This window comes from Sceloporus undulatus, chromosome 3 (genome assembly GCF_019175285.1).
Source record: "Sceloporus undulatus isolate JIND9_A2432 ecotype Alabama chromosome 3, SceUnd_v1.1, whole genome shotgun sequence".
In the NCBI taxonomy this organism is placed as follows: domain Eukaryota; kingdom Metazoa; phylum Chordata; class Lepidosauria; order Squamata; family Phrynosomatidae; genus Sceloporus; species Sceloporus undulatus.
In genome coordinates, this window is record NC_056524.1 from 18,011,107 (window position 1) to 18,033,825 (window position 22,719).

A 22,719-nucleotide genomic window follows, 5' to 3' on the forward strand; every position below is an offset into this window, starting at 1 on the left:
TAAATGAATGGCAGAAATAGAGATGGGAGGAAAAAAAACGTATTGGGGAGAACAAGTTAAGTCTTAATTTTCTGTACAAGACAAAGTGATCGTCTCACACAGTCAGACTCCAAGGAGATGTCAAAGGGGGTGAACGCCCTTGTGGGGTATTGGCAGATAATAAATAAATAAATAAATAAAAATCTGATGGTTGTTACTCGAAATCTCGCCTCTTTGTGTTTCTCCACACAGTACCCAAGATGAATGTGTTCTGATCCCTTACCATCATTGGAGGTAAGGCACTTTCCCTGAAAAAATACCAAAGCTCACTAGCTTGCCTGCCTCCACCAAGAAGGCATCTTCCTCCTCAGGGTGCTTAAAGACCCCAAGACACCTCTTCCATAGACCTAATAGTTACCTAATTCTCCCCCCCCCTTTTTTTTTTTGTTCCCTGACAGATGAAATCACATCTACACAGACTGTGCAAACTGTATGGATCCTCATTTAATAGGGCATGGAATATACCAGACACTACTGTCACCGAGAACTATTTGGATATCTTTATACAACATTTAGTGGAAGTAGACAAAGGGTAGATGGATTGTTTCTCCTCCTTCTCCTCTCACACAAATCCCTGGGGTCCTGAGCTTCTCCTTTCTGGGTGTAGTAGCCCAATAAAGATGTAATCTCTCTTTGTCCATTTCTTTTGGCAGGGAATGTATTGACCTACTGTGGGGAGTGCTAAACTCATTTGTACGATTCGTGGGGGACCTTGCTCTTTTCCTGTTGAGGTGAGGAAAGAGTTTGAGATGAAGGTAACAAGACCATTCCCTCACAAGGTCTGTCCTCATGAGCCACAAAAGGTTTCCCCTTATTGAGCCTAGAATGTCCTCTTATCAGGTGAAGGCAATCAGATTCCTTGCAGTAATTGTACATTACATGGACCAGACAGAGAGGCTAGACAAATGGATCCCTGAGTTTCATGCCATCTTTTTGAATTTCATGGCAGAGGATATCCTTATGCCTTGGGATCCATATGACATAACTGTGATCCACATGACACTATGGTAAGATGTATTTCTTCCTTCTTTCTGGGGAAGAAATGGTCAGTGGTTTCCATTCCATTTGATGAGACTAGATGTAGGAATATAAATCCTACAAGCTTTTCTGTCAGTCTATGATGACATGACAATTGTTGTCTGTTCTCTGCAGAGAATTATGGCTTGTAATTTTGTGCGTCCTGGGAGAAGGCTGCTTTTCCAATTGCCTATGCTTCCTTCTCCATCAGAAACTGATGGATTTCAGAAGGCAAAACCCACAGCAGCCAACCCGGACCCAAAAAAGGAGAGAGGTCATCAGGGATCTTTCAATACTCAAAGGCTAGTGCCATGCTTCGGGACTGTGTGCCGGTCTTTGATGAACCAAATCCTGTCCATGACCTTCCCATTCTGCAAAGTAAAACAGAAAGAGTTTGGGTGCTCCATTAAAGGGTGGGGGGAAGAGTGTGCAATTTCAGACAGATAAAATGAGTTTGTAAGGCTGGATCAGATCTAAGCTGCATCTGCACTGCAGAAAATAATGCAGTTTGGCACCGCTTTAGCTGCCATGGCTCAATGCTGTGGGATACTGGGATCTGTAGTTTGTTGAGATATTTAGGTTTCTCTGTCACAGCAAACTACAAATCCCAGGATTTCCTAACACAGATGTGAGTTTGAGATCATAAGGGACAAACAAGACTTAAATTTTCCCCAGATATTAACTCTGCAGTTTCAGATCTGCTGTACGCCACAGAAGCCAGACCAAGGTGCATCCACACTTCACAAAAAGTGGCTCAAACCCACTTCAACTGCCTTTTCGGTGTTCTGTGGAATCCTGGGATTTGTAGCTTGGTGAGGTGATTAGATTTCTCTCCCAGAAAACTCTAGCAAAGTCCCCTGAATTCCCAAGGTGGGCTATAAAATCAAGGTGTCTGGGGAACCATTAGCTCAAGGGAGTGGACTAGAGCTCTCTAGCAGAGAAGTTTAAGTACCTCACCAAACTACAAATCCCAGGATGCCAGAAGATGGAATCAGGACAGTAAAAGTGGCATCATCTATCATGGATGCAGCTTCATGCGTACTGGAAATCCCTTCTCAGTTGCTGGTGGCAGAACCAGTTCCCACCTTGTTATCGGACACTTGCTGCAGCCAAAGGTGGGTCCGGTTGAGAATCTACATGCAAGTGTATCCATAGTCCTCAGTCCTCACGGCACTCCAGTCCCTCGGCTCGGGGACAAAGGGATTGAGCCACTCTTGGCAACCCTGGATGAAGAAAAGAGAAATTGATTTTGAACAGTATGGTTTTAAGGAATAAATGATTAAATATATAATATATTGTTATGGTTTTGTGGCGCAGTTCGTGATGAGGTACCACGGCTACGTTTGGCGCCAGGATCACCTCCTTCGAATCTGTAGGCAGCAACTTGTGAGCTGTAGAAACACCTCTCCCCATCCAGAATAACTGAAGAGAACACTGTAGACAAAGGTCTCTCAGATTAGGCTTTTATTCTTTTTCTTTTTGAAGTGAAAGCAGTTTTCTATGGGCTGTTTGTATAGGGTGATCCAACCCTGCCTTCTATTCCATTCCATTCCAATTTCATGATCATCAAATTTAATACTTTCCAACTGGCATCTATAAGCTTGCCGTGTTCAGTGTCTGAAATTTTAAATAATCCTTCTAGAATAGCAGAAATCACTGAAACTCTCAAGAGTAATAACCTATATAAAGATACCAAAAATGTTCACATTTGTAAATATTGCCACTGTGCGCTTCCTCATGAAATGGTCCCAAAATCTTCAGTTTGGGATCATTCCACATAATTAATTTAGCATGTTCAAACCATGCTAAATTTCCATGTCATTATACAGGTCTGTTGCCTTCCACTGTTTCCCAGTCCATCTTCCTTCATTCCAGCAACAGAGCAATAACATCCCAGTAATATCCCAAATCCATAAAACAACAATACCTTAATAGGGCCAACCAAAATACACAATAGACTGTTGTAATCTTTCTTTCTTTCTTTTTTTACTTTTGTTTTCTTTCTTTTTAATTTCTTTTTTTTAAATTTATTCTTTTACAAAGCTTGCATTTTTACAACAAGATAAACACAAACATATAACAACAAGCTATAAATATGTTATATATTAGGCTTATACCTGATAACTTTCCACAAGAAACTGTATAATTTTATCTTTTAATACAAAATCTTATTCCCCTATTTCTAGGTATGAAAAAAAAAGTTTTTGTTTCTTATACCTCTCCTTACTGAGCAGCCATTAAGTAAAGTCTTACAGCTTCCCAATTCTTTCCCCATTTAACCATATCTTTCTTGTTTATTAATACTGTTAATCTATCTAGGTCTTTCAATTCCCATATTTTGTTTTGCCACATCTCTATTTGTGGGGTTATAGGTAATTTCCAGTTCTTTGCTATTAACCTTCTGGCAGCCGATATTAATAATATTTTCCAATACAGTATTTCCTTTCTTCCTCTGGGTATAGTAGTGAGGCCATGTTTAACAGATATATTTCTGGTCCAAACTCAAAATCAAATTTTAATATTAACTTTATTTCCAAATGAATATTTACCCCAAAAGACTTTACATATGTGCATTGCCACCACATATGCAAATATGTACCTATTTCTTTTTGGCATCTCCAGCACCTGTTATCTTTTAATTTATATATTTTTCTAGTGATCATGGTGTTTGATACCATCTAGTTACAACTTTAAAATAATTTCCTTTTATTGTTTGTGCTACAGTAAATTTTTTTGTTTTTAGTCTAGCTTTTCCCCATTTTTCCAAGTCTAAATTGTAACCCAACTTGTGCCCATTTTATCATAGAATCTTTAATTCCCACTTATTCTAGGGATCTTTTCAGTAAGGTGTTTATATTTTACTTAATATCTTTTTTTCATTTTCTTACATTAATATAATGTCTAATTTGTTATCCTCTTTCACAAATCCAAATAAACTCTTATTCTTTGTAAATCTTTCTTTAAGTTGAATATGATTCAACCAATTCATATGGCCTATTTTAGTTATGATTTCTTCCTTTAATCTTAATATAGCATTTCCTCCATTATCATGAGTTAATATGTCTCTATACATTATCCATTTCTGACTTTTTCCTCATTGGCCTAAAAAAGCCTCTTGTGGGGAAGTCCAATGTAAAACATTTTTTCACAGTTAGCCAGTTATTAATTAAAGTTTTCCTCAATAGATGTTCATTAAAGACTTTGTCTCCTTTGTGCCCATCATACCAGACATATGCATGCCAACCTAGCTGAGTATTATATCATTCTAACCATAAAGAATTTGAATTGCTTATTTTACACCAGTCTTTCATCCAAACAATACATGCAGACCTATAGTATAGTAGAATATCTGGTACCGCCATGCCCCCCTCCCTTTTAATTGTATCTTTCATAGTTGTCCACTTGATTCTTGGTCTTTTGCCATTTAACTCTTTTTCCCATTACTTAATTATTTTCAGGGTCTGTATTATTGGTAGATTTAAAAAAACAAAGAACACCTTTGGTAAAATACACATTTTGATTGTCGCACTCCTACCTGATAGGGAAAGCTTTAAGTCTTTCCATTTTTTCATATCATTTTCAATTGTTTTCCACATTGACCCATAATTTAAAGCAAAATGATCCAAAGTATTGTTACCAAGATACCCAAGTATTTAACTTTTTCCTTAATTTTAAACCCCAAATTTTCTTCTACTAAATTTCTCTCTTTTCCCTTGATATTCTTTGTTATTAACCAAGTTTTATTTTCATTCACTTTAAATCCTGCTAATTTTCCAAAAGTTTCTAATTCCTGTTTCAGAATTTCCATACTTTTTGAGGGATTATCTAATATTAAAACTAAGTCATCCACATAGGCATTAATTTTATCTCTTTGTTTTTACTTCTTATACCTCTAATTTCTGTATTTCCCCTTACTGAATTTAACAAAACTTCCAAAACGGAAATAAAAAGCAGTGGGGACAATGGACAGATGAGGCTTTTATTCTTAGAAGAAGTTCCAATATGTATAGAGCTATCTACAAACATCTACACAGTCCACCAAACAGAGAAAGCCACAAAGTCAACTGACTAACGGAATCCACAGCCAACCGCCAAAACCAACTGCCAAGGTCACCTGTCAAGGGAGTGTTCAAATTCCTCTCAGTCTGATGACCCTGGTTGGAGAATGGCCGTCCTGTTGCTATTAAATCCCACATTGTACATTTTACTATGTACTCTACATCCCAATACACACACACACACACACACACAGAGTTCAAAATATTGGCTGGAATCCACTTGGACAGTTATGAATGCCTAACCTAGAGCAATGGTTCCGAACCATTGGTAGTCCAGATGATTTGGTCTTCAGGTTCCATAACTCCTGACTGTTGGCCCAGTTCGCTGGGGCTTCTCTGATGTACAAAACAAATGGAAGACCAAAGGTTGGGAAGTACTGACCTAGAGTTATGCATTCATGGCTGTTACTTTGGCGAGATACAGACCGCCCCTTTGGGATCGCCTGCACCCACCCCTTTCCCCAACGGATCAGAGCCTCAGCAGCCATAGCTGCATCCTGGAGGCCCCGATCTGCCGCTTTTCCAGGCCTTGGGGAAGCGGCAAAACTGGAAAAGGGGTGTCCTTGGGGCTTCATGCCCCAAGGACACCTGAACAGCGGCAGGGAAAGAGAGAAAGGGGCCTCTTGGCCCCTTTCCCTTTCGTATCGCTGGCGCAGCCATGTAAAGGCTGCGCCAGCGATATAAGCACATGCATTACGCCTGGGCTGCTCTGTTTGGAGGCGGCTCGGTCGTGACATCCTAATGCTCATGTAGACAGGGCACCACCCCCATTACCACGCCGCGGTTACTTGATAGGGTTGAGGGGCATCTGTAAAGGACACCCCGAGGCAACTCTAGCATGTACCCAGGCCGGCACAAAGCGCCGGTCTGGATACCACCATATTCACAATTCCTATGGTCAGGGGATATGTTGGGACTGTGAAAGTCCTCCAATCCTCACTTAACTGCTGTTGCGAGCAACAGAGGTCTACAGTATTCCCCTGCCAGTGAGAAAGCAGATGATATTTTCATCCAATTCCCTTGTATGAATAATATCTGGAAGGAGGGAAATTGGGACAGGGACCCTGCTTGCGCCTGTCACAACTGGGGTCGCTCATGACAACTGCTTCTCAAGTAATGAGGAATGGATCCTGTTGCTTGCAGCAGCTGCTACCCAATAAATGGGGACTGGGAGGAATGGGATGGGAGACACAGCTGTGTCACGACGGTGGATACAGATTCATAAGTGCCAAAATGGATTCCAGCCATTGTTACAGTTGTTTATTATCTTAAATTGATTTTATTGTATGCCATTCTGAGATCTTTGTTTATGCTCAGAAGCATGCTGCTATTCTTGGTTTGAGCCTCCCCCCCAAAAAAGCCCCCCCCCCCCTAAAAATAAGCCAACCCTGATTCCCAAATTTTGTGCTTACAGTCAATCCAGTGATGGTGCCAACATCTCCACCACAGAATCAATTCTTCCAAAAGAAAAATATCCCCAAAAAGAGGAACATCCAATTTGGCCGTGGACGTAAGATTTCTATGGCAACAAAGAGTCTGTGTTTCCCTTTAAGTGTTCTTCTTGAAACAGCTGAAAATAATGACCACTGGAAGAGAATTTTGCCTATAAAATGAATTGGAAGTAATGCTTGAGTTTTGTACTGGGCCTAAATACAGTGCTTCCTCGGGTTACGAAATTAATTCGTTCCGCGGCCTCTTTCGTAACCCGAAAAGCCTTCGTAAGCCGAAATGCCATAGGCGCTAATGGGGATGGATGGTGGCTGAAGTCCTACATTACAGTCTATGTTTACAAATCCATAGGTACGTTGTAGAAATGCAATGAAATCCTCCTAGTGTAGTGGTTCCCAAACTTTGGTGCTCCTGGTGTTTGGGACTTCAATTCCCAGAAGCCCCAGCTAGCTTGGCCAACAATCAAGGATTCTGGGAGCTGATGTCCAAAACATGTGGAGGACCAAAGTTTAAATATTAGGGAACTGTGGAAGATGTTTGTACCTGGAAACTTTGCAAAACCTGGGGAAAGTCATTCTCTCTCAGCTTCGAGGATAGCATAGCAAACCCTCCCCTGAAGAAACTTTGCAAAACCCTGGGGAAAGTCACTCTCCTCTCAGCTTCAGAGGATAGCAATACTCCCTGAAGAAACTTTGCAAAACCCTGGGAAAAGTCAACTCTCTCTCAGCTTCAGAGGATAGCAATAGCAACCCTCCCCCTAAGAAACGTTTGCAAAACCCTGGGAAAAGTTCACCGCTCTCAGCTTCAGAGGATAGCAATAAGCAACCTCCCCTGAAGAAACTGCAAAACCCTGGGAAAGTCACTTCTCTCAGCTTCAGAGATAGCATAGCAACCTCCCCTGAAGAAACTTTGCAAACCCTGGAAGAGTCCTCTCTCTCAGCTTCAGAGGATAGCATAGCAACCCTCCCCTGAAGAAAACTTTGCAAAACCCTGGGAAAGTCACTCTCTCTCAGCTCAGAGGAGAAGCATGCAACCCTCCCTGAAAAACTTGCAAACCCTGGGAAAGTCCCTCTCTCAGCTTCAGAGGATAGCAATAGCAACCCTCCCCTGAAGAAACTGCAAAACCCTGGGAAAGTCACTCTCTCTCAGCTTCAGAGGATAGCAATAGCACCCTCCCCTGAAGAAACTGCAAAACCCTGGAAGTCACTTCTTCAGCTTCAGAGGATAGCAATAGCACCCTCCCCTGAAGAAACTTGCAAACCTGGGGAGTCACTCTCTCTCAGCTTCAGAGGATAGCAATAGCAACCCTCCCTGAAGAAACTTGCAACCTGGGAAAGTCACTCTCTCAGCTTCGAGTCAATAGCAACCCTCCCCTGAAGAACTTTGCAAAACCCTGGGAAAAGTCACTTTCTCAGCTTCAGAGATAGCAATAGCACCCCCCTGAAGAAACTTTGCAAAACCTGGGAAAGTCACTCTTCTCAGCTTCAGAGGATAGCAATGCAACCCTCCCCTGAAGAAACTTTGCAAACCCTGGGGAAGTCATTCTTTCAGCTTCAGAGGATAGCAATGCAACCCTCCCCTGAAGAAACTTTGCAAAACCCTGGGAAAGTCACTCTCTCTCAGCTTCAGAGGATAGCAATAGCAACCTCCCCTGAAGAAACTTTCAAAACCTGGGAAAGTACTCTCTCTCAGCTCAGAGGAAGCAATGCACCCCCCTGAAGAAACTTTGCAAAACCCTGGGAAGAGTCACCTCTCTCAGCTCAGAGGATAGCATAGCAACCCCCCCTAAGAAACTTTGCAAAACCCGGGAAAGTCACTCTCTCTCACTCAGAGATAGCAATAGCAACCCCCCCTGGAAGAAACTTTGCAAACCCCTGGGGGAAAGTCATCTCTTCTCAGCTTCAGAGGATAGCAATAGCAACCCTCCCCTGAAGAACTACTTTGCAAAACCCTGGGAAGAAGTCACTCTCTCTCAGGCTTCAGAGGATTAGCAATAGCAACCCTCCCTGAAGAAACTTTGCAAAACCCCTGGGAAAAGTCACCTCTCCTCAGCTTCAGAGGATAGCAATAGCACCCTCCCCTGGAAGACTTTGCAAAACCCTGGGGAAGTCACTTCTTCTCAGCTTCAGAGGATAGCAATAGCAACCCTCCCCTGAAGAAACTTTGCAAAACCCTGGGAAAGTCCCTCCTCTACAGCTTCAGAGGATAGCAATAGCAACCCTCCCCTGAAGAAACTTTGGCAAAAACCCTGGGGAAAGTCTTCTTTCAGCTTAAGGGATAGCAAAGCAACCCTCCCCTGAAGAAACTTTGCAAAACCCTGGGAAAAGTTCACTCCTCTCAGCTTCAGAGGATAGCAATAGCACCCTCCCCTGAAGAACTTTGCAAACCCTGGGGAAAGTACTCTCTCTCAGCTTCAGAGGATACAATATAAACCCCCCTGAAGAAACTTTGGCAAAACCTGGGAAAGTCCTTTCTCAGCTCAGAGGATAGCAATAGCACCCTCCCCTGAGAAAACTTTGCAAAAACCCTGGGAAAGTCCACTCTCTTCAGCTTCAAGGATGCAAAAGGCAACCCTCCCCTGAAGAAACTTTGCAAAACCTGGGAAAAGACTCTCTCTCACTTTCAGAGATAGCAATAACCCTCCCCTGAAGAAACTTTGGAAAACCCTGGGAAGAGTCACTCTCTCTCAGCTTCAGAGGCTAGACAAGAGCAACCCGCCCCTGAAGAAACTTTGCAAAACCCTGGGGAAAGTCACTCTCTCTCAGCTTCAGAGGATAGCAATAGCAACCCTCCCCTGAAGAAACTTTGCAAAACCCTGGGGAAAGTCACTCTCTCTCAGCTTCAGAGGATAGCAATAGCAACCCTCCCCTGAAGAAACTTTGCAAAACTCTGGGGAAAGTCATTCTTTCTCAGCTTCAGAGGATAGCAATAGCAACCCTCCCCTGAAGAAACTTTGCAAAACCCTGGGAAAAGTCACTCTCTCTCAGCTTCAGAGGATAGCAATAGCAACCCTCCCCTGAAGAAACTGCAAAACCCTGAGGAAAGTGACTCTCTCTCAACTTCAGAAGATAGCAATGTTAACCCTCCCCTGAAGAAACTTTGCGGAAACCCTGAGGAAACCCTTCCTCTGCCTCACCCCCAAGAGTCCTACCAGGCCTTATATGTGCCTCCTCCACAGCTCTCTCTATAGTCTCCACTTGGCTACATGGAAAAGCTTCTCCTCCTCTGCCTGGCCAATGGGAATGGAGGAGCTGGGAGCATGGCAGCATTCCAACACAAACGGAGGCTGCTTTGCAAAGGGGAGGCCGAGACGGAGAGGCAAGGACCAGGAGTCCACAGCCCTCCCCGGGACATAATATGAAGGCGGGAGGGGACCTTCCCCAAGGTCAAAAAAGCATGATTGTCCCGCCAGAACCTGTCAAATGGCAACCCTAGGCTTAGGGAGCTGGCTATGTTTAGCCTGGGGAAGAGACAGTTAAGAGGTGATATGATAGCCCTGTCTAAGTATAATTTAAGGGGTGTCACATTGAGGATGGAGCAAGGTTATTTTCTGCTACTCCAGATAATAGGACACAGAACAATGGATGCAAGCTACAGGAAAGGAGATTCCAGTCTGACATTAAGAAGAACTTCCTGACAGTAAGAGCTGTTTGCTAGCGGAACACACTCCCTCAGAGAATGGTGGAGTTCCCTTCTTTGGTTGTTTTTAAACAGAGGCAGGATGGCCATTGTTGGAAGTGCTTTGATTGTGGGTTCCTACAAGATTGGGCTGGATGGCCCTTGTGAACTCTTCCAGCTCTATGTTTAACAGCAACAACAAAGGCGAACCTATGACCTGTTACAGACTGCCAAAATAAAGCTGCTTCAGGTCTCTTTGGAGGTATGCTGTTTAAATGATGCATGGGTCCTAAGAGTCCGGAGGTTGCGCCAAAGCCACACTCCATTCCTAAGCACTGGAGTGCAGCTTTGGTGCAGCTTCCGGATTCTTAGGATGCATGCATCATTTAAATAGCATACCTCCAAAGAGACCCGAAGCAGCTTTATTTTGGCAGTCTGTAACAGGCCTATAATGGTGTTTCCTTGGCAAGTTTTTTCAGAGGGAGTCTGCCATTGCCATCCTCTAAGTAAGAGAATAAGACTTGCTTAGGGTCAATCAGTGAGTTTCATGGCCAAGCAGAGATTTGAACCCTGTTCTCCAGAGTCATAGTCCAAATAACAGGGTGCAATTCTTTGACTGTACACTGCCTCTGATATTGGCAATTGAAGTGAATGTAGTCTGTATAATCCTACATCTTTACCTATAGAATGCAAAGATATTTTGCAAAATGCTGACAGGGGACAGAGAAAAGGGAGAATGACTCAACACCTTCTTTGCTTCAGTGTTCTCAGAAAAGGAAAAGGTACTCAACCTGAGGATAATGGAGCAGAGGACAGAATAGGGGAATTTCAGCACAGAATAAGTAAAGAGATAGTACAGGAATATCTGGTTAATCTAAACGAATTTAAGGCAGGTTACAAACCACCATAAAGTACGCGCTCTGCGCGTACTAGGGCTAGGAAGGGCCGTATTAGGGTTAAGAAGGTTCTTAACTTCCTCATGGCTGTTTCTCCCAGTACGCGTGGAGCGCGTCGTAAATGGTGGCGCCCATCCACATGGGTGCCACCATTTTGACGTCTTGGACGCTGTGCGTCCAGATGTGTCGCAGCGGACGTGACGCCGCGAGGGCGCTCTCCGCCCCTTGCGGCGCCACTTCCGCGTTTCAAAAAGGAGCGCCATTTCGGCGCTCCTTTTTTGCTGCGCAGGGAAGCCTCACGGTCTGGCCGCTGGGGCTTCCCTACGCAGCGAATGGCGGTGGCGGGAAAACGGCCCCTTGAGGGCCGTTTGTAACCCGCCTAAGTCTTCAGGACCAGATGAACTACATCCAAGGGTATTAAAAGAACTAGCAAATGTAATATCGGAGCCATTGGCAATAATCTTTGACAACTCCTGGAGAACAGGAGAAGTCCCAGCAGACTGGAGGAGGGCAAACGTCCCCATCCTCAAAACGGGAAAAAAAGATGATCCCAACAATTATAGTCCAGTTAGTCTGACATCAATACCAGGAAAGCTTCTGGAGCAGATCATTAAACAGAGAGTCTGTGAACATCTAAAAAGCAATGCCATAATCACAAAAAGTCAACATGGGTTTCAGAGAAAGTCATGCCAGACAAATCTAATATCTTTTTTTGATAAAATCACCAGCTTGTTAGGTGAAGGGAATGCTGTGGATATAGTATATCTTGATTTCAGTAAGGCTTTTGACAGGGTTCCCCATGACATTCTTGCAAACAAGCTTGAAAAATGTGGGCTAGACATCTGGAGCCATGGAGAAGAAGACCTGGCTGTATTTCTGAACCATCTGAACAACATCCACCCCAACATCCAATTCACTATAAAAAAAGAAAAGGAAGGAACACTGCCATTTTTGGAGTCCTTGTCATCCGCAAACGGAACCTACGCTCGGGTCACACAGTATACCGAAAACCCACACATACAGACTGATACCTGCACAAGAACTCCAACCATCACCCTGGACAAAAAAGAAGCACAATCAAAACACTGGTAGACCGAGCAAAACGCATCTGTGAACCCCACTTCTTGGAAGATGAACTGAAGCATCTGGACTGGGCTCCACAGGCCAATGGTTATTCCAGCTCAGACATCAGAAGGGTTGCCAGGCCCAGGAAAACCCAGAGAAGTGAAGACAAGCAGCCACCCAAAGGGAAGGTATTTTTTACCATACATCAAAGGAGTCACGGACAGAATACACAAAGTGGTGAGGAAGCACAACCTGCAAATTGTTTACAAACCGATGAAGAAAATCCAGCAAATGCTTCGGTCAGTCAAGGACCAGAGAGACCTTCTTACAGCCGCAGGAGTTTACCTCATACCATGCAGCTGCAGAAAAGTCTACATAGGGACCACCAAATGCAGTTTGCAAACAGCAATCAAGGAACACGAGAGACACTGCAGACAGGGTCAGCCAGAAAAATCAGCAGTAGCAGTACATGCCACAAACCATCCTGGGCATAAAATACTGTTTGAAAACACCGAAGTTCTGGACCATGCCAACCACTACCATGTCAGGATGCACAGGGAAGCCATTGAAATCCACAAACACCTGAACAATTTCAACCAGAAAGAAGAAACCCTTAAAGTGAACAAAATTTGGCTACCAGTCCTGAGAAATAGCAAAATAAGGACTCAGCAAATGCAAATGTGAAACCATTCAGAGTCAGGAGCTTTCCCAGCAGATAATGATCACCAATTAGCAGACACTAATCCTCTTTTGCATTAGCCTCCCAGCCTGAGGCCGGCCATCAGCACAGAACAATACACATGTAAATCACTCCTGCATTCCCAGGCTCACACAGTATATACACACCCAATTTTTCCAGGAAAAGCATTCTCTGAAGATGCCAGCCACAGATGCTGGTGAAACGTCAGGAAGAAACTCTGCTAGAACATGGCCACTTAGCCCCAAAAACCCAGAAAAAAAATATGGATGCCAGCCATGAAAGCCTTTGACTAGACAAGGTAACTGTTACATGGATTTGTAACTGGTTGACCGGCCGAACCCAAAGGGTGCTCAACAATAGCTCCTTTTCATCCTGGAGAGAATTGACCAGTGGGGTCTCACAGGGCTCTGTCCTGGGGCTAGTGTTATTCAACATCTTTATCTAGGGTGCGTTCCCGATGGGTCCTATGGGGCACCGTCATTATGTGCGAGGGGTGGTGCTTCCTGACGCGCCTTGCCCCTCACACGTAACGAGGGCGTCAAAATGGCAGCGCCCTATACAGATGGGCGCCACCATTTTGACGTGACGGATGCCTAGCGTCCGCAGGTCTCAGCGCCCTTGTGACATTGTAAGGGCACCATTGGCGCCTTGCGACATCACAACGGTGCCGTAAAAAGAAGCTCCTTTTTGCAGCTTCTTTTTGCTGCGCTGGGAAACCACGCAGTTTGTCCACTGCGGTTCCCTCAAGCAGCAAAGATGGGCGGAGGCAGACCACCCTTTTGGGCGGTCTGTAAAACGCCAATGACTTGGATGACAGAACTGGGGGCATACTTATCAAATTTGCAGATGACACCAAATTAGGAGGAATAGCTAATACTCCAGAGGACAGGATCAAAATTCAAAATGATCTGAATAGCCTAGAAAGCTGGGCCAAAGCTAACAAAATTAAATTCAAAATGGAGAAATGTAAGGTACTGCACTTAGGGCAGAAAAATAAAATGCAGAGATATAGGATGTGGGACACCTGGCTAAATGAGAATGCATGTGAAAGGGATCTGAGAGTCCAAGTTGAACATGAGTCAACAGTGTGATGCGGCAACTAAAAAGGCCAATGCGATTTTAGGCTGCATCAATAAAAGTATAGTGTCTAGATCAAGAGAAGAAATAGCGCCACTGTATTCTGCTTTGGTCAGGCCACACCTGGAATATTGTGTTCAGTTCTGGGCACCACAATTCAAAAAGGATGTGGAGAAACTGGAGCATTCCAAAGGAGAGTGACAAAAAAGGTGAAGGGTCTGGAAATCATGTCCTATGAGGAACGACTTAGGGAGCTGGGGATGTTTAGCTTGGAGAAGAGAATGTTAAGAGGGGATATGATAGCCCTGTTTAAATACTTGAAGGGATGTCATATTGAGGAAGGAGCAAGTTTGTTTTCTGCTGCTCCAGAGAACAGGACCCGGATCAATGCATGCAAGGTTCAGGAAAAGAGATTCCACCTCAACATTAGGAGGAACTTCCTGACAGTAAGGGCTGTTTGACAGTGGAACACACTCCCTTGGAGTGTGGTAGAGTTTCCTTCTTTGGAGGTCTTTAAACAGAGGCTGGATGGCCATCTGTCGGGGATGCTTTGATTGAGATTTCCTGCATGGCAGGAGGTGTCCGGGAAAGCAGCCAAAGGGCTGATAAGGCAGCTAGTTCTCAAACAAACAACCCCCTCCCAGCACAGCAAAGTCAGTGTAAGCTACACAGTCCTAGAGAGTTGCAGTAGCTTTACCAAAAGGGATTACCAAGAGAATTGTCAGACGGTCCAAGGTTCAGGGTAACAGATAGGCAGGTCGATGAAGCAGTCCAAGGTCAAGGTTTCCGGGTATTCAAGACAAAAAGCCAAGGAGCCAGAGACAGAGTCTTTCCCCTAAAAGAGTCAGATATCCACTGGCAAAGAACCACACATGCTCCAGGTGCTTAAGAAGGCAAGGAGCTGGCCTTCAGCTGTGCCTGATTACGAAGACGCTTCTGATAAAGCCTCCGAGATCTTCGAAGGCCCTCTCTTTCTGCTCGACGCTCATTGAAGGTAGGCACACTGCCCAGATCCTCCTCCATGTCCACAGCCTCGGCACCAGGCAAACTTGACTGCTGAACCTCTGGAGGGGCCATAGACTCTGCTCCAGCAGAACTAGGGCCAGCCTCTCGCTCCTCCATTACAGGTTCAAGCCCCTGGGGCTCTGGCTCCTCCATTATAGGTTCAGATCCCAGAGGCTCTAGCTCATCCTCTGAGTCCTCCAAGCCATCTTCCAGGCTGGGCATGACAGGAGGTTGGAATGGATGGCCCTTGAGGTCTCTTCCAGCTTTATGATTCTATGGTGGGATACAAACCGCCATTTAGTACGTATAGGATACGTACTAGGGTTAGGAAGGGGCGGTGCTTCCGCACCCCCCTAACCCTAGTATGTATCCTATACGTACAAGATGGCGGCGCACCTTCTACATGGGCGCCGACATCTTTACGTACTGGACGCATAGCGTCCAGACGTGTCGCGGCACCTATGACGTCGCGAGTCCACGCCAGGCGCCTCGCGACGTCATAGAGGCGCCGCAAGAAGAAGCTCCGAAATGGAGCTTCTTTTTTGCTCCGCGCGGGAGTCACGCGGTTTGGCTGCTGCGGCTCCCGCACGGAGCAAATGGCGGCGGCAGGGGAGCGCCGCAGAGCGGCGGTTTGTACCCCGCCTATGATTCTGTGAAAGTAGCACTGCCCCAATTCATGCTAAATCGTGCTGGAACCGAGTACAGAAGTCTGACCTTGTCATCTCAGTGCATCTTAAGAGGTTAACAGAATCCTTGTGGAAACCAGTATGAAGCCTGAGGGGGCAGACTTGTGTCAACTTGTTTTGTTTCCTGGAAAAAAAACATTGCTTATATGTGCAGTGAAAACAATAGTTACTTCTTTACTCTGCAACTGTTTCTTAACTAGATGGCTAATTGTGCATTTACTGTCTACAGTTAGTTTAAAATCCTTTCTCATGAAATCTTACATGGATTTTATTACTTTTTTTTTTGTTCACAAAAACAAAACAATTTTTAAGTTTTTAAGATGCGAGGAAACTTTGCATTTTTTTAATTTCTTCACTCATCTTCTGTGTCACATGTTGGTTTTCTGAAAAGCAGATTGAGAAAGGATTTTAGGCCATTTATATCTGATAAGTAACAATATCCAAACATCCAAATCAACTAGTTAGTACAAAGTTTATTGATTAGTCAATTGACCATATCAAACTGTTAACAACAAAGTTTATTGATTAGTCAATTGACCATATCAAACTGTTAACAACAAACATGGTAAAATGTGAGAAAATACAATGCATAAAATATAGTGGAATAAAATAAATTAGACAGAATAAGATAACATATATATTAATTTAAATTAACAGTAATATAAAAACTAAAGAATGAAAAATACAAAACCCCAAATATGTTGAAATAAGAATTCAAAGATATAACCATGTTAGTCTGTGGAATCAGTATGTAGAGAGATCTTGTAGCACCTTTGAGACTAACTGAAAGAAAGAAGATGGCATCATAGAATCGTAGAGTTGGAAGAGACTGCATGAGCCATCCAGTCCAACCTCCTGCCATGCAGGAAATTTCAATCAAAGCATCCTCAGCAGATGGCCATCCAGCCTCTGCTTAAAGAACTCCAGGGAAGGAGACTCCACTACACTCCGAGGGAGTTTGTTCCACTGTTGAACAGCCCTTACTGTCAGGAAGTTCTTCCTCATGTTGGGGTGGAATCTCTTTTCCTGCAGCCTGCATCCATTGTTCCAGGTCCTAGTCTCTGGAGCAGCTGAAAACAAGTCAGCTCCCTCCTCAATATGACATTCCTTCAAGTATTTAAACAGGTCTATCATATCACCTCTCCAGGCTAAACATCCCCAGCTCCTTGAGTCTTTCCTCATAGAACATGATTTCCACACCCTTCACCATTTTAGTCGCCCTCCTTTGGACACACTCTAGCTTCTCAATGTCCTTTTTGAATTGGGGTGCCCAGAACTGGACACAATATGCCAGGTGGGGCCTGACCAAAGCAGAATATAATGGCACTATTACTTCCCTTGATCATGAGCTCTCCTAGATTTCAGTCTACCTCTCAGATGTATTGAGGAGGGAGACTGAAGTCTACGAAAGCTCATGCTGCCAGCTTCTTTCAGTTAATCACAAAGGTGCTGCAAGATCTCTCTACATATGTTTAAATAAGTTCACCACCTTTATATGCAACCCCAAAGTTTTCAATAAAATATGTTCTCGGGTGAATAGCCCTACCTATAAATTTAGCAGTTCTAATTACTACATCTGTAATTGTTCCTTGAAGAAAATGAGCTAACCGTTTGTTACATTCCCAGAATGTAATTCTACCAAGTATTGTCTGTAGGTACTGGGCCTGTGGCATATAATTAGCAGTTAAATAGGATATGCTCAATGTCTTCTATTTCAGAGACACATGTTCTCTCAATGTATGGCACTTGATGGAATCGTCCATGGTTAACCATGGAATCTATCTGTTCAAATCTTGCTTTGTTTAAAGCTGTTCTATGGGAATGAGTCAAGCCCATTATCAGGTATTTTTCTATTTGAAAAGACTGTTTATTTTTGGCGAAAAATGACCTGGTGTTTGCAAGTGTTTCAGAATCAATTTGGGCATTTACACCCATAACTCTTTGTTTAAATATTGGTGTGGCCTGGTGTCTAAATGAAAATAGGTATTGTATTGAAAAACCAAGATCAAATCAACTAGTTGCAGCTTGCCCTTTCTCTGCCTTTGCACGGGAGGAACTTATACAGACTGAGTATCTGCCTAACATGCATTTTCTAAAGCAGATAAACCACACACTTGATTTCTACTGGTTTGATTTTTGCCAGCTTTGTGGTACTACTAAATTTGTAGTCTGGTGAAGTATTCAGCCACACCTGTAAGAGACTCTTATACCTTACAAAGGCACGTTACAGACGCGCCGAAAGTCCGTACTAGGGTTAGGAAGGGGCATAGTAGGGTTGAGAAGGGGCGTCACTTCCTGACACCCCTCAACCCTAGTACAGACCGAGTCCGTACAAAATGGCAGCGCCCGCCCACACGGGGGCCGCCATTTTGATGTTGCGGACGCATAACGTCCGGACGTCGCACAGCGGAAGTGACGCTGCGAGTGCGCGACTAGTGCCTCGTGGCGCCATTTCCGGGGTGCAGAAAGAAGCATCATTTCGGCGCCTCTTTTCAGCTGTGTCCAGGAACTGCGCAGTTTGGCCGTTGCGGTTCCCCGACAGAGCAATGGGTGCGCCAAAATTACAAAGTACACACCCCAAACTCCATAGGATAAAGCAGGGGTAGGCAGCCCTTTTGAGCCGGGGGCCGGGTTGCTGCCCCTCAGACAACTGGGGGGCCGAAGCAAAATAAATAAATAAGTAAAAAAAAAAATTGAAAATTAAATAAATAAATAAACCGGGACAAATGTAGGACAAAATTTTCAAATGGAGGGCACTTTTTAAATAAAAAATGGAGGACATGCGAAAACATTTGCTGATTTTTTAAAAAATGTTAAGATAAATGCATGTTTCTAAGGCTTCTATAGACAATTGCCCCACCATGCCCCTCGCACGAGACGCCAAAGGCCCCGGTGGCAATTGGCGGCAGGACTGGGCTGGGGCCGGTCCCAAGGCCTTGCCGGGCCGTATCCGGCCCGCGGGTCGTATCCGGCCCGCGGGCCGCAGGTTACCTACCCCTGGGATAAAGTAATGGCGGTTAAGGTGGTGTCAAACTGCTTTAATTCTGCATTGTGGTAGAACATCCACACACTCTCAGCCTCAGAGGAAGTTAAAGGCAAATCCCCTTTGAACTAATCTTGCCAAGAAAACCCCATGCAAGGTTTGCCTTAGGGTTACCCTAAATTCAAAACAACTTATAGGCACACAACAAGGGTGTGTTGTAAGCGATGTGCTGTAATTTAACATCTTGATTGTAACTACAGATTGAGTCCCTCTTCTCCGAAATGCTTGGGAGCACAAGTGTTTTGGATTTTGGAATATTTGCATATACATAATGTGATACCTTGGGGATAGGACCCAGGTCTAAAAACGAAATTCACAGAAACATAGAATCATAGAATCACAGATTTGGAAGAAACCTCAAGGTCCATCTAGTCCTGACATGCAGGAATCCACAATCAAAGCATCCCTGACAGATTGCCATCCTGTTTCTGTTTAAAGACCTCCAAAGGCTGAGGCTCCATTATACCTCAAAGGAGTGTGTCCAACTGTCGAATAGCTCTCACTGTCAGGAAGTTCCACCTAATGTTGAGGTGGCATCTCTTTTCCTGTAACTGTCCTCCATTGTTCTGTGTTCTAGTCTCTGGAGCAGCAGAAAACAAACTTGCTCCATCCTTACCCCCCTTCAAATACTTACACAGAGCTATCATATCACCCCTTAACTGTCTCTTCACCTGGCTAAACATCCCCAGCGCCCTAAGTCTTTCCTCATAAGGCATGGTTTCCAGATCCTTCACCATTTTGGTGGCCATCCTCTGGACACGTTATAACTTGTCAACTTCCTTTTTGAATTGTGGTGCCCAGAACTGGACACAATATTCCAGGTGGGTCCTGACCAGAGCAGAATAGAGTGGCACTATTACTTCCCTTGATCTAGACACTATAGTTTTATTGATGCAGCCTATAATCGTATTGGCCTTTTTCGTTGCTGCATCACACTGTTGACTCATGTTCAGCTTGTGGTCTGCTTGGACTCCTAGATCCCTTTCACACGTAGTCTCCTTAAGCCAGGTGTCCCCCATCCTATATCTGTGCACTTCATTTTTTTCTACCTAAGTGCAGTATCTTACATTTCTCCCTTTTGAAGTTAATTTTGTTAATTTTGGCCTAGCTTTCTAATATATTAAGGTCATCTCGAATTTTGATCCTCTCCTCTAGGTTATTAGCTACTCCCCCTAATTTGGTGTCATCTGCAAATTTAATAAGCATGCCCTCTATTATTTTGTCCAGATAATTGATAAAGATGTTGATAAAGACTGGGCCCAGGTCAGAACCCTGTGGGACCCCACTGGTCACTTCTTTCCAGGATGTAGAAGAGGGATTACTGAACACCCTTTATTTATTATATTATATTTATTAGTATCATGTTTTCCCCCCCAGAACTGGTTCTCAGAGCAACTTCACAACATTAAAAAACAGTACAATTAAAAACTTAGAAAAAGTACATTAAAGGAATTAAATTATTACAATAGTAAAACAGATAGTTATTAAAAAATAAAACATATTTTAAAAAGATAAAACTATATTTTGACTATGTCAAAATTGTTTGAAATGGTACAATTGTTTGAAATGGTACAACATCCCAGCCTATTGGTTCGGCCACTCAACGAATTACAAATCCACCTAACAGTTACATTGTCTGGCCCACATTTTACCAGCTTGTCTGCAAGAACATCATGGGGAACCTTGTCAAAGGCTTCCTGAAAACAAGGTATGTTATATCCACAGCATTCCCTTAATCTACCAATCTGGTAATTCATTTATGTTTCATATACAATTTATACACATAGCCTGAATGCAAAGGAGTCTGCAGCACCTTTGAGACTACGTAACCAAAAGTTGATAGCATGAGCTTTTGTAGACTTGAGCCTCCTTCCTCAGATTCAGGCACGAATTTACAAAAGCTCATGCTACCAACTTCTATCTTTTAGTTAGTCTCAAAAGTGCTGTAAGATCCCTTTGCTGCATACTGATTTTCCAGACTAACATGGTTATGTATTTGGATTCTAGCAACATCGCCTGGAGGTAATTTTATACACAATATTTAAAAAAATAATTTTAGGCATGAAACAAAGTCTGTCTGTGTATTTTGAACCACCAGAAAACAAATGTGTCACCCATGTGGACAATTTTGGGTTTTGGAATGTTTTGGATTTCAAAATTATAGATAAGGGAAATTCAACCTGTGTGTTGTAAATATGTTTTCAGTATTTTTAGCTGTCTTAATAGTAGGTTTTAAACTTTGTCCTTTTTAATTTATGGTATGATGCCTTGAATCACATTTTCAGAGGAAAGCATAAGTCAGAAACGACTTGAAGGCTCACAACAACAGCAACAATATCCAAAATCCACAAAACAATGATCATTAATGTTTTGTAGATTTTGGATATGGTCATGTATTTTGTGCATTTTGATTGGTCCCATAAAGGTACCCCGGTTTTGCTGATTTTGGATATTATCTTTTGTGTTCCTTTTTAGTTGGTTCCATAAAAATACCAGTCTTGTGGGTTTTGGTCCGGATATTACATTTTGTGCATTTTGGTTGGTGCCATAAATGTAGCACAGCATTGTGGATTTTGAACGTTGTCTTTTGTGCATTTTGCTTGGTCCCATAAAGGTACTGCAGTTTTGTGGGTTGTGGATGTTACATTTTGTGCATTTTGCTTGGTCCCATAAAGGTACCACAGTTTTGTTAGATTGGGATATTATATTTTGTGTATTTTGCTTGGTCCCATAAAGGTACCACAGTTTTGTGAATTTGGGGTGTTATATTTTGTGCATTTTGGTTGGTCCATAAATGTGATGAAGACACAAAAGTGTGGCCCTAACCTAAAAGGAATGTTGCAGAACAAAAAAGTCTAGGGGAAAAAAACGATACTACAGTACAAGAAATGGCTCAGTTTATTAAGAACAAAATAAAAGGAGTTGAAAATATTATCAGTGTTGCAGGAAGACAGAAATTGTATAAGATCTGTGTGCTTTGCCTGAAGATAGAATCAGATAAAAATATAAAGTATCTTATAAAAATGCTAGTACTGTATAGCCAGTATATACAAGGCTAAGAAACTATATATCCCAACCAATGAGCAAAGTATATGGAGATGTCAGACATTCAAAGTACAAATACAGGTAGGGTTTCAACACCTCCAAAGAAACATGTGGGAGGGATAACAATGTGAGCCCATTACAGATATAAAATTAATGGAAATAAAACCAGACACGTTTCGACAAAAAGTCTTCTTCAGTGGTCAAGATTATACGATTTCTGTCTGCCTGCAAGACTGATAATATTTTCAGCTCACTTCTTTTATTTTGTTCTTAATAAACTGAGCCATTTCTTGTAGTATCGTTTTTCCCCCTAAACTTTTTTGTTTCACAACAATGGTCCATAAATGTACCACAGTTTTGTGGGTTTTGGATGTCATATTTTGTGCTTTTTGGTAGGTCCCATAAAGTAACCACAGTTTTGTGGATTTTGGATGTTATATTTTATGCATTGGGGTTGGTTCCATAAAAGTACTACAGTTTTATGAGTTTGGGATATTATAGAGTGGGCCCTTGTTATCCGCTGGAGTTTGGTACTAGGACCCCCTGTGGATAACAAAATCCGTGGATGCTCAAGTCCCATTAAATATAGTGGAAAATGAAAATGGAGTCTCTTATACTGTATAAAATGGAAAAATAGAGGTTTGCTATTTGGAATTTATACTTTTTTAAAAAACATTTTAAAGCTGTGGATGCTTGAATCCTTGGATAAGATAAGAAGGACCAGCTGTATTTTGTGTATGTATTTTGATTTGACCCATAAAAAAACCAGTTTTCTGGATTTGGATATTATATTTTGGACATTTTGGTTGGTCCCATAAAGGCACCATGGTTTTGTGGATTTGAATGTTATATTTTGTGCATTTTGGCTGGTGTCATAAAGGCACCACAGTTTTGTGGATTTTGGATACTATATTTTGTGCATTTTGGTAGGTCCCATAAAGGTAGCATAGTTTTGTGGATTTTGAATGTTATATTTTGTGTGTTTTGTTTGGTCCCATAAAGGCACCACAGTTTTGTGGGC

At 43.0% G+C, this 22,719-nt stretch overlaps 1 long non-coding RNA gene across 1 annotated transcript; it reads right to left on the reverse strand.

Annotated features, from left to right (window-relative positions):
- Window positions 1-6: 6 nt before the first annotated feature.
- On the reverse strand, window positions 7-7,019 carry LOC121927071. Its single transcript, XR_006103133.1, has 3 exons — window positions 6,527-7,019; window positions 2,142-2,279; window positions 7-1,427 (listed from the first exon to the last, which is right to left on the reverse strand). It is a non-coding gene; the product is annotated as an uncharacterized LOC121927071 (long non-coding RNA).
- Between the last annotated feature and the right edge of the window lie 15,700 nt (window positions 7,020-22,719).